The sequence below is a fragment of the Cebidichthys violaceus genome, unplaced genomic scaffold (genome assembly GCF_023349555.1).
Source record: "Cebidichthys violaceus isolate CVI_PGR_0920_01 unplaced genomic scaffold, fCebVio1.0.p SCAF_12, whole genome shotgun sequence".
NCBI lineage: Eukaryota > Metazoa > Chordata > Actinopteri > Perciformes > Stichaeidae > Cebidichthys > Cebidichthys violaceus.
In genome coordinates, this window is record NW_027176285.1 from 15,430,777 (window position 1) to 15,443,251 (window position 12,475).

Here is a 12,475-nt window from a genome sequence, read left to right on the forward strand (position 1 = left end):
AGGAGGTTCTTCTCACGGCCGATGTGGTGGAGGAATGACTACGCCGACCAATAACTCTTTTTTTTTTTTAAATTTAGTTTATCGCATGTATTGTGTATTGCAGTTCCATAAAGTTGGGGGACTCGCAAGAGACAGATTTCAGGCAATGGTCAAAATCAAAAGCATCAGAGTCCAATCAATATTTGACTCCCTAATATGTATCAAGCTCAAAAACACTGGATCCTACAATCCTACAAGGATTTATTTTACAGTGCAGTCTGTGCAGCACAAACACATTTCACTGTGTGTGTGTGTGTGTGTGTGTGTGTGTGTGGTGTGTGTGTGTGTGTGTGTGTGTGTGTATTATCGGGTTTTGTGCAGATTAGCATGCTACAATAATCAGTTTAGAAAACTTGAAACATTTGCCCAACATTCCCTCTGATGATATTTGTTGTATGTATCTGAGATGACTAATGCGTTGCTCTTTCCAGCAGGAATGTCTCTCTCTCTCTCTCTCTCTCTCTCTCTCTCTCTCTGTCTCTCTCTCTCTCTCTCTCTCTCTCTCTCTCTCTCTCTCTCTCTCCCCTTTTGTCTCTCTGTGCAGAGCTGCAACAACATTGTCACATTTTAACATATGGTTGTGAGGAGAGTGGGTGGGAGTGCCGACTCTTCTTAAAAAAAAATGTTTTTCTTTTTATCCGTCTGTTTGTATGGCGATGTTTGTTCTCGCATGCTAATCTCGCAGTCAACAGTGGTAAAGCCCGAGTTGTGTATTTCAGAGACCCGAGAATCTTTTGATCAGACCAGCGCTGCCTGCTGAGTTCCCGCTCGCTACCCGACCCAGGCTCGCTTCTTCAGCGGCACGCACTGTACTGCAGCTGCTGCTGGAGTAACAGGGGGTTTGTACTGTATGCTTTCACGCTCGCTCTCACACACAGACACACACACACACACACACACACACAGACACACACACACACACCTGGGCATTAACGCTTCTCACACAGGAACAGAAAAGAAAAAAGTCTTTGTCCGCCGCCTGATAATGACAGCAGAAGCATGAAAGTAGGCCTGTTCATGGCCTGCACACCCACTGCATCCATTCATAGTGGCTTGGAAAAACATACTACCATTCAACTTTGACATGCACTCTGTGGGGTTGACACACACACACACACACACACACACACACACACACACACACACACACACACACACACACACACACGCACGCACACACTTTGAGCACACTCACTGACACATGAAAGCAGACACAGAGACGAGCAGCCTCCGCGGGCCTCAGGGAGCTCTAATGGCCTTGTAGAGTGCAGTCAGGGAGAGTGAGGGTGAAGAGCAGAGCAAGGTGAAGGCGCCCAGCTCCACTTCCAGTTAAACACACACACACACACACACACACACACGTGCACACACACACACACACACACACACACGCACACACACACGCACGTGAACATCTGTGTCCTTTGACACATTGTACACCAGGACGGTGAAAAGTACAACCACAGAGAAAGCACACAACTAACAAACATGCCACTACAAGCAGAATATATTGCAACACACACTTTCTCTCTCTCTCTCTCTCTCTCACACACGCACACACACACACACACACACACACACACACACACACACACACACACACACACTGCATTGCTACAGTCAAGCGGCCCCTGTCCTGATGAAGCTGCTGTTTCTAAAAGGAGCAGAACATGAATTATGCAGGTTCGTCTTCACATGAGGGGGTTTTTCTGCTTCTTCGCCGCATTCCTCTAAGCCAGCTGTTTTCTTTTTCCTCCTGACTTTCCTCCACTCCCTCCTTCACTCTTTTAAACTCATCTTCTCATCTCAAACACTTCTATCTTTTTCACTTTAAATCATGTCTCCCCCCCCCCGAAAAAAAAAATACCCTCCACCCCCCCCACCCCCCCGGGCTCCCCACGCTTCTCCTTCTCTGCTCTCTGCTGCACCCACTAACCCTTTTTCCATCGCTTTATCTTAAATTGCGTGCACACACACACACACACACACACACACACACACACACACACACACACACACACACACACACACACACACACACACACACACTTCTCTCTCTCTCTTTCTCCCTGCCTCACCATCTCTCTGTATTTCTGCTCACTTATCCACATGGATGGGATGGAGTGCTGAGCGGTGGCAGAGGGAAGAGGGCCAGTGCCGCTCCGGTCGTATCGGATTCTCATAAGTGTGTGAAAGAAGAGAGGCGGAAGTCTTACAGTTTGACATCAAACCCCCCTCCCTCGGGGGGGGGGGGCTCAAGCTTCCCCCCATTAAAGAGACCTGTGACAAACGTCCAGCGTGAACCATCGCATTGTGCAATGTTTGTTTGTTTGTTTGTTTTGTGGGAAAAAAAGGTGGTGTTTGTGTCTGTGTGGTGACAGAGAGGGTGAGAGAAATTAAGATTTTTACACCTTATCTAACAGCTTTGTTTCTATATGTGCATGTGTGTGTGTGTGTGTGTGTGTGTGTGTGTGTGTGTGTGTGTGTGTGTGTGTGTGTGTTATAAAGGGTTGATTAACATTTGAGAAACACATTTTAAAAAGAACCCAAACCGATATATCTTCTAGAAGCTATGTTCCCGTTACCAGAGTAACAAGGACATCCACACTGTGAACAATTGTCAGTGAAACGAGACCCTGAGAGAAGCGGTTCACACTCACTTGTTATGGGTCATCTAGAATAACAGGGACGCCGTTATTGCAAAGTATAAGGCTGGCAATGTCATATGTTCTATATTCTCTTATTGTCAATAAATCCCATGGAAAGACCAACCCTGAGAATGCATTTAAAATAAAGTCGTTAATTCTAACTATGTAGGCAAAGCTTCAGAGCTTTTTCGGGGGTTAATCGTCACCAGAGGCCAGTCGGGACCTGGTTCGTCCAGACTTGGCTTTCAGATAGCAGGGATGAGCAGAGGGGGCTGACCGGCTCTATGGATTGCGATGTCCAGAATATCTCCAACAGCCATTAAATTGATTGCCATAAAATGTGTTACACACATTCATGTGCCCCTCAGGATGAATTCTAATAACGTCGGAGATCCCCTGACTTTTCATCTTGTGCCATCATCAGGTCTAAATTTAAGTTTGTCCGATACTTTTGATTTATGACTGTACACTTGCAAAACTAATAACGTTCCTATCAGTCTCAGTTGTACTTTAAGTGATAATAAGCAAATGTACCTCAATGTATCTCAAACTAAGACGGTGAATCAGTAGTTATGACATACTTGTCCGCGCCCCGTTTGGTGCTCTGGAGAGTATTTAAAGCAGCAGAATGGTGAATGTGGGATTGACTCAAAATAAACTACAGTGTCCATGTTCATCACAGCAAAGACACAGAGCAAAGGTGTCTCTCATGTGTGTTTCATGGAAGCTATACTTAGTTGTTAGCAGACTTATGTCTCTCTCTCTCTCTCTCTCTCTGTGTCTCTCTCTCTGTCTCTATGTCTCTCTCTCTCTGTCTCTCTCTCTCTGTGTCTCTGTCTCTCTGTCTCTCTCTCTGTCTCTCTCTCTGTCTCTGTGTCTCTGTCTCTCTCTCTGTCTCTATGTCTCTCTCTGACTCTGTTTATCTCTCTGTCTGTCTCTCTCTCTGTCTGTCTCTCTCTCTCTCTCTCTCTCTCTCTCTCTCTCTCTGTCTCTCTGTCTCTGTCTCTACTCTCAAAGTGGCGGCTTTGTCCTTGCGGGATCGATCCACAGGCATTGTCGGGTCGGTTCTGCTGTGCCCCCGTCAGCAGGGAATCCAGGCGTTCCTAAGAGGACCACGGCACATGGCGCCGGCTCCCCATCGGGGTCCAGATCCACCCATCTTCAGAACACATGCGGTGTGGCCCACTGCCATCTCCACAGAGCACACACAACACGACCACAGTGTGTGTGTGTGTGTGTGTGTGTGTGTGTGTGTGTGTGTGTGTGTGTGTGTGTTGTGTGTGTGTGTGTGTGTGTGTGTGTGTGTTGGAGCAGCTGAAGTTTATGACCTTGTTTGTACCTGTGGGATGACAGAAGGCCCTCACGTTGGGGAGCTTTAGTGTCACAACTTGCAACAAAAAAGTTTCCCCCTTTTTATTCTTCAAGGACGACATTTGAGTTTGGACAGGATTTCCCTTCTGCCTGCGCTCCGACTGTTGTTGTTTCTACAACACAGAGGTCTTTCATACAAAGACTGATAAAGATGTTAAACAGAGAGTGTCACGATGAACTGATGTGTGCGCTGCCTCCTTAAGCTGGGAGGAGGGTTAAAGGGATAGAGAGATGAAAGACTAGTGAGTGATGGTGAAGATCTCTGCATTGTTAACCTTAAGGCACCCGGTTCTCCTCCGCTGGAATACAGACGCGCTGCTTCTCCCTCAGAACCGTTACCTCCGCTGACCTCCTTCTACCCCAATAATAATATCATCATATAGTCTCCAATTATGGGGGAACCAGCAGCGATAAAGTGTTTACACGCAGGTTAGAGCAGCTGCTAGGATGTACAGCTTTTGGAATTAACGCCCCCCCAGATGAAAGCGTGTTCTGGTTTGTTACCTTCCTCCCCTCTTCCTCACCCCTTCACCCTCCTCCCAAAGCAACCGCGGAGCCTGTTGCGCAACGGGTCGTCATGTTTTCCAGCTCTTGTTCGGACATCTTTTTTGTGTTTAATCGTGGGAGATTGAGAGGATTAAACGGGAGATTACGTATGGCGGGATTACACTGACCCCGATATCAGGAGGCCTCTGGGACGGGATGAGGGGGAAAAGAGGTGCAGCAAAGGGAGGTGGAGGAGGGAGAGAACCGCGGGACCTGTCGGGGCGGATGAGGGTGGATAAAATGACGATGGGAGAGGAGAGAAGACGGGCTTGTTGGGAAGGGATTTGGGAGATAATTGTGTGGGATCAGAGATGTGTGAGGAATAGAAAAGATGGTGGAGTAAAAGATTACACTGGGTGGAGGCATGGGAAGGGAAAGGGAGGAATAGATGAAAGGACAGAAAGCGATTTTTCAGGGGTGTAGCCCGCATGGAAGGTTAAAGAATAATTCTGATTCATTTCAATTTATTTGATAGGTTCCAATCTGTGCTCGCCGAGTTAAAATAGCTAAAAAAGGAGGAGAAACGCGAGCAGAGAGATGATCAAACGGGTTTTGAATAAATCTCCAGGTTAGCACACTTATTTGGGAGACTTTTTCCTGTGCGATGAGGGATTATTGCCAAAGTTTTAAGTGCACAGAGCAAAAAAATGTGAAGAGTGAAATCAAGAAACTAAATGTTAGCATCAAACGTTAGCATGTCCGACGAACTAGCTTAGGCCGACTGCAGCAATTTAGGATTACTTTCAAAGGACGGTTCGTTATCAGAGTTTAAAGTTTAAAGTCATGCAGCCCCAGAAGCACCCGTCTCCCGTCACGTGTTCCTCGTCTTCTATACACGGTTTGTCAACGTGATGGAAGCCAGAAGTTGCAGTGCAGCTGGTGAAGTTGCGCGCGCCCTCGTCACCGACGCATGGCAAAAAAAAAAAAAAAAAAAAACCTCATTCACACGTTCACGTTCTCACGTCAGCGGTAATACATGCACAGACACTTACACGCGCACACAAACACGTACGCCCATACAGAGTGGCTTATTACGAAACCCACATCCCATATTGAGGGATTTATTCATCGCATTCTGTGTCATCGCTGCTTATCCATGTTTCATTCATCTAGAACTGCCAGTGTTGGCGTAAAGCAGGGGCTGGGAACATATTCCATCGGAGCTGTGGAGGGGAGCCATTGAGACGTGTCTGGACAGAGAGGGGGAGAAAGTGAGAGGCAAATGGAGAGACACAACAGTGGCAGTTGATGGAGTCTGGAGCATCATTCGTTCACAAATGCCGCATCACGCCACAGTCATCGCGCTCTCCATGAGTGAGGCTCTGTTTATGAAGTGGCTCTTGAAAGCTGTGCTTCTAGGTCAAGTTCAGGTCGTAATAAAACACCCAAAAAAAATGTCTTCCTGCAAATGTAGAATGAAGTGAAAGACGATGTGAATGTAGCATGCGGAGTGAAGGCAGACTGACGGGCTCTTCTTCTGCATCCACATCCTGTGCTCTTTGTTTACTCCGGAGGCTCTCTTTTGCATTGGCTACAATACCTTGATGTCACCCATCGATTGTCAGCAGTTAGAGAGACGCGCGCAATGCCCTGATTAGCATACAATTAGGATTGACCTGCTGCCCCTGGGACCGGACGGAGCGAGGGATGGATGGATGGAGGGCTTTAGAGGGAGGGAGGGAGCGAGGGAGCGAGCAGCCTGACACAGTGGCTTCTGTTTCTGCTGACACGTGCGGGACACTGGTGGGGTCTCAGAGGGCACCGTGGGCCAAGGTGTGCCAAACCTGTATTGACGTCTGGGAGAGGTGTCTCTGGGCCGCACTGACGGACGCCGCGGTGAGGGCTTAATGACCGTCCCAGTCGGGGAAAAGGTGTATAAATGTGTGTGTGTGTGTGTGTGTGTGTGTGTGTGTGTGTGTGTGTATCAGTGTGAGGTAGAGTGGTGCATGCTAAGAGAGTTAGAGAAGTGATTGAGGACCTGTAAATAGAGATACCTGCATGACACCACATTTTCTGAAATCTATTCGGTTTACAGTGAATTTTCTGCTATAAAAATGACATTTAACCATCATGAAGGTTGACTTGTAGTCATTGTTTCAGCGTTAGGTGATTAAAATGTTTGGTTTTCGTCCAGACTGACATATCTGGGCAATTATTGGATGGATTGCCATGAAATTAGTTTCAGACGTTCAGACAGTGTGTCATCACGACTTTGGCGATCGTCTCGCGTTTCCTCTCTCTCTCGGCGCCACCGCGGAGTTGACATTTTGAGGTTTTCATCGAAACGTCTCAAGAATATCATTAGGTCGGATACTTTGGTTTGCGACCAAATATCTGCAAATAAATGGCGCTCTCATCAGTCTCAGCTTAGGACCCGCGAGTTAGGCTCTCAACTCGGCCGAAATCCTGCACCTGTGGGGGGGGCCTCCTCCTCCTCCTCCTCCTCCTCCTCCTCCATTGCTCACATCATCTTAAATATACACTTGACATTGAGTTCTTGACCGAGGTTCAATGCAGACATATGTTTTAGTGTCACGGCAGAAATAATTCTGGAAACTTAATCTCAGAAGACACAGAAATACTGTCAGAGTAAATTATTTGACTCACCGCAGTGAATATAATATGCATCCATGAATTCATAGACGCAGAGCTGAAATATAAAAACGCTCCGCCGGAATGAAGCATCGCTTTGGGAAACTGTTGTAATTCTCCGCCTGACCTCGCGATGACCTCACATGCTTGTACTTTAATGGAGATTTATACGTTTGAAGATTTGACCTTTTCTATTATCTCCTCCGGTGTGATCGGTTGTAATCCCGCTCTTCCCGCTCTCTCCTCCGCTCTCCCGACACGCCTACAGCGGCTGCAGCAGCGAAAGCCTTAATCAGAAGTGCGTATCAATAATATCGAATCCAGAAATCCCCTTGTGTCCCGCGGCGTTTGTTCTGATCCATTGATGCTCTATTGACGGAAACAGGACGGCCAACGGTGACAAATTAAAATGTCAGCCGTGGCAAAGGTGAGCCTCGCCTCCCCTCTCCTCGCCGCGTCCTTAAGGCGGGGTGACGGGCCATCAGCCCAACGATTCCTGATAAAAAAAATGCTGACACCTCACTCACGCGCGAACAAGGACATCGGTGAGTTGCATATTGAAAGGAAGTGATTCAGGTGGGAGGACCAGTGAGGGGATAGGCTGTGACATAACGGTTTCATAATTGCATTCTGGTTAGTGATGTTAGTCGTAAATGGAGCTTAAATTGTCCGAGTGTCTGTTTCTGAAAAGCAGCTCAGCTTATTTAGCCGCTTCTTTACATTCCACTGAAACGTGATTATAGAGTACAGATGAAGACTTTTTCTTCTTTTTCTCCAAGAATTAAATTACAGAAGTCATGATGCTGGTTGTGTCATTTAGCGTGAGTAGGCCCGATGCACGTTGATTTCATGCAGCGTGTTCGGAGGAGTGAAAGGAAACGAAGGCACAGTGACGGAGGACTCGAGTGCCAGGCATGCTGTCAACATTTAAATACCATGAGGCCTCGTTCGTGCGCTCCCACCCGTCAACCCACGCACACGACACACGGATAGAGTATCTGATAACGGCAAACATCACTGACCGAGCTTTGCGAGAACTCCAGCCTCCTCGTCGCTTCTGACTGTTTTGACGGTTCATCTGCGGCTACTTATGAATGCGCTCCTCCTCGCAGTCATCTGTCAATGTCACCGTCCTGATGTTCCAGCTGTTCTGTGATTGTAACGGAGCCGCATTGTTAACGAGCGCAACTCTTGACAGCCGACTGTCCAACCGGCCCGGGGGACGGCCGCGGTCGCCTCGGGAGAACCCTCGTCAGCCGACCGAGGTCAAGGACTGCCACTGATTGACAGCTCCGTTTCAGTTAGATCTACATTAAGTCGCCGTGTTTACGCGACACGCATCCCTAACTTCCAGGGACTAACGAGTGCCTCGACTGTAAGGGGCGTCCGGCTTCCCAAGCCAGAGGACCGCTCTGATATCCTGCTGTTGTAAGTAATGGATGGAGGGAGCGGTGCTGTCGGTATCAGGTTTGTTTTATTCATGTTCTCTGTTGCAATATTAAGCCAGCTATCGAGCCATCCTTGACTGACCTGTACTGACGGGAGCCTCTGCAGTATGAACAAGATTCTAGCCCAGATTCTAGCCCAGATTCTAGCCCGATCAACGTGAGCCCGCGGTCTTAATTTATGCACCGGCATGCGATTTACAGAACAACTATTAGCATAGCGTCTGTCAACACGGCCCTGTACATCTCGGGGTAAAATGTTTTTTGTAGGAGTGATGCGTTTGCATCGTCCTGCCCCGCTACTTGCAACACAGATGAAACGTTGTTTTGCAAATGGCATTGTGATTTGATGCTCATGCATTTAAAAATAGGAGTATGGGCAGGAAAAAGGCAACCGGGTCAGCTACTGCTGTCGCCTCGCTCGTTCCCGGAGAGACAAACCACAATGTGTTCTGTTTTCTGCTAAAACTCACCCGTCATTGAGAGTTTGGCATCATCCGAAGGAATCGATAGAGTATATATCTCACCACCTTATGTTCGTTAAATCCAGGGCTGCCCTTGACCAAACATATTCTTTTGTTGACTATCACTCATGCAGTTTTATCAACTGGTTGATTTAATCGACAGATCTGTAGAATCTTTTCTCCACAGAGAATCGCACAAAGCACCAGTTATAATCTCCAGGTTTACAGAGATGTGCTCAAAAAAATATGTAATTCAGCTTTAAAAAGCAACAAATGATTACTAGTCAACTAAATATACAAAGACCAAACTGACCAATTAGTTGCCCAAGTGAAATCCTCTTCACTGTGTTCACATCTCACCGTACAGTTTTTGTGCAACGTTGAGATATTGTTGGTGTGCGTCAGACGAGAAACACTTAAGGAACAGTTCATTTATCAAAGTAATGAAGTAATTCTGTTCTTGCGTTGTTGGTCCTGATTCCAGACACCTAACAATGTCAAGTCCTCCAATGAGAACAAGGGGCAACTTTTCTTGGATGTGTATTGAAACTTCACTTCTGTAGAACTGCAACAAAAGCACAAATCAGAAGCAGAGTCCGGCCTCTTTGTGCTAAGCTAAGCTAAGCTCCATATACAGACGTAACAGAGATATCAATCCTCTCATCTATCTCTTAAGAGAAAAAAGAGCAAAACGAGCACATTTCCTTAAAGTATCACTTTAAAGCTTAAAACAGGGCATCGGATTTCTCTAAACAGCTTGTGCCACACAATCCGAGACCCAGCAGCACTGAGCAGGCCCAATCTGAAGACGCTGTTTACGTGCAGAAACATTAGGTTACATTAGGTTTCAGGTTCTGTTTCTTTTCTAAGATCTCCATCCATCCCCCAAAATAAATAAAAAAAATATCCTCGAACAAGAAGCGAGCGGCGGGTCATCGTTTTCCAAATGAGTGTTTCTCGTCCAGATGAACGTGTGTGGGCGGGTTCTTGCATTTATACACACTGGAGAACGCTTGAAACATTTTTGGGGTGTGAAAACTGTCAGTTTAGGACACGTTTAGCGAAGGTGTCTTTCAGACAGACTTTCTCCTTTTATATTTGTCATGAAACAAATTAAGTACGGTGTAATGCATCAAAATAAAGGACTTCATGAAGCTCTGCTCGTCTCCAACAGACTCCGTATCAGCCAGAGTTTTGTGCGCGGAGACAGTCAACAGATCGCCGGCTCACTTTTGACAGAAGTCACAGCTGTGATGGGGACACTTCTATTTCTGTCTTTGTTCTGTCTTTCTCCCCTCACTGTGACAAATGGACGCCACACAAGTCCATGAGTCATTTATTTTTTTCAATGATTCATTTACTCTGCATAGTTTCTGCAGTAATATTTTTGTGTGGCAGCAAGTCATTTTAGCTTTACACACACACGCACACACACACACACACACACACACACACACACACACACACACACACACACACACACGGTGCTGTAGCGTCTCTCTGGGAAGCTTTTCAATCTCATTGTGATTTGATGTTTGTTGTGTTTTTTTTTTTACACGGAGGAGAAATCAAAAAGATTTAACTGAGCTCCAGTAAACAACCTGTCGAAACTATATGTTAGAAAAATGTGTGAGTAATGTTTGATTTTGGGCTGTCATGATGGATTATCATTGCCAAAATAATGAATAGTAACGATATTGTTGCGATATCTATAGAAAGTTTGGAAAAATGATCAGAATAAAAGACGACGCTATCAGTGAAATTCATCTTTAACATTGTTCATTGTGCGTTTTCTCTATTATTTGGCAAATTAATTTACACTCGAAATACAAGTTTAGGAGGGGGAACGAGTGAGTAGCCATAAAGCGCACAAAAAGAACAATAACACCAATGGATGGTGAAACCAGACGAGCTGATGAACAAAGAAAGGCCAAACATCTGTCATCATAGAAAGCCACTGTCAAGAGAAACAACATCTCAGAGATTTACAGAATGTGTATAATTAACATGATAGCAATATTTCATTTTCAATCAATAACCGCGATATCACGACACCCCCAGCTCTGTTTTGAATGTCTGACACTGCAGCTAGTAGGACAACTTACCACCAAGTGCTACTTTTGGAGTTTTTAAAGCAACTGATTTTTTTTTTAGCAACTTGGGGTCAGGAGAAACGGAGCTGTGAACTCAACATTAACATGTTATTGTCATTTGCTCACGCGTGCAGCAGTCAGGCAGCAACACAAGCATTCATTTTGGAGCCGCTTGATGACGGTAAATCCAACATGGTCTCTCCTTTTTGCTCCGTTCTTGGTCTCCACCGACTCCCGAGGAACGTGTCGGAGACTGCGGCTGGTGAAGGATCCGATATGTTCACCAGGTAGTTGAACCTGCGTCTGTCTGCTAACATACAACAGTGTGTTGGAGCCTAAAAGCTGCGTCTGCAAACAACACTGGTGACAGTGATGAGAGAGAACTACAACACGTTTTGGGCTGATATTTATTGGATCAGTTTGCAGTTTAAATTGAGTCTCTTTTTGCTGCTTTTACCACACAATAAAATACAAAATGATCTACAAAAAATGCACAATAAAGCAGGAGAACAGCTGTTAAACGCAAAGGCCTCTCAAGAAAGACCACCACTTGCCTCTACCACCACGTTCTTTATGGTGCCCTTTGAACTCATCAATGGATATGAATGTTTCTAATTTCACTTTTTTCACTGCAAGAACAAAGATCTGTGAATTCGGTAGACCTCTGAATGTCCATCGTTGTGCTGCACTTTAATGTCTTACGAGGTTTATGGGTTTTGTAGCATCTAGTTCCCTTCGACATGTCAAAAAACGCTGTCGGGAACAAAGACAAAACACTAAACTCAGACATGGCTTAAAAATAACTTTACAATACTGATAAATTATCCAAGAGAGCGTCTGTGTTGTGTTGCATTGAGGGTGTTGTTAAATGTTTTATACGCACACTCCAACACTTCAGGTTGTGCGCTATATGTCTCCTCTCCATTCTTCTTGGAGATAGGAAGATTAGCACTAAATAATGGAGAACTAAATGGTGAGCTACATAGAATCACACTCGAACTAGTGTGTGGTGCTTAGTCAAAGACCGCCTCCGTCATGTCACAACAAGGTCTGCGCTCAGCCTCGTTGCAGCAAGTTGTTCCTTCCTTCGTTTCCCTTCATCTCCATCATTTCTCATCTATTACCGTCTTTCTCTCTCACTTTCCTCTCTGCCTCATCTTCATTATCCCCCTCCCTCCTTTCTCTCTCTCTCTCTCTCTCTCTCTCTCTCTCTCTCTCTCTCTCATCTGCATCTTTTCCTCTCTGCCTACGTTCCCTCGCCGCCTTCCCGGCGGTGC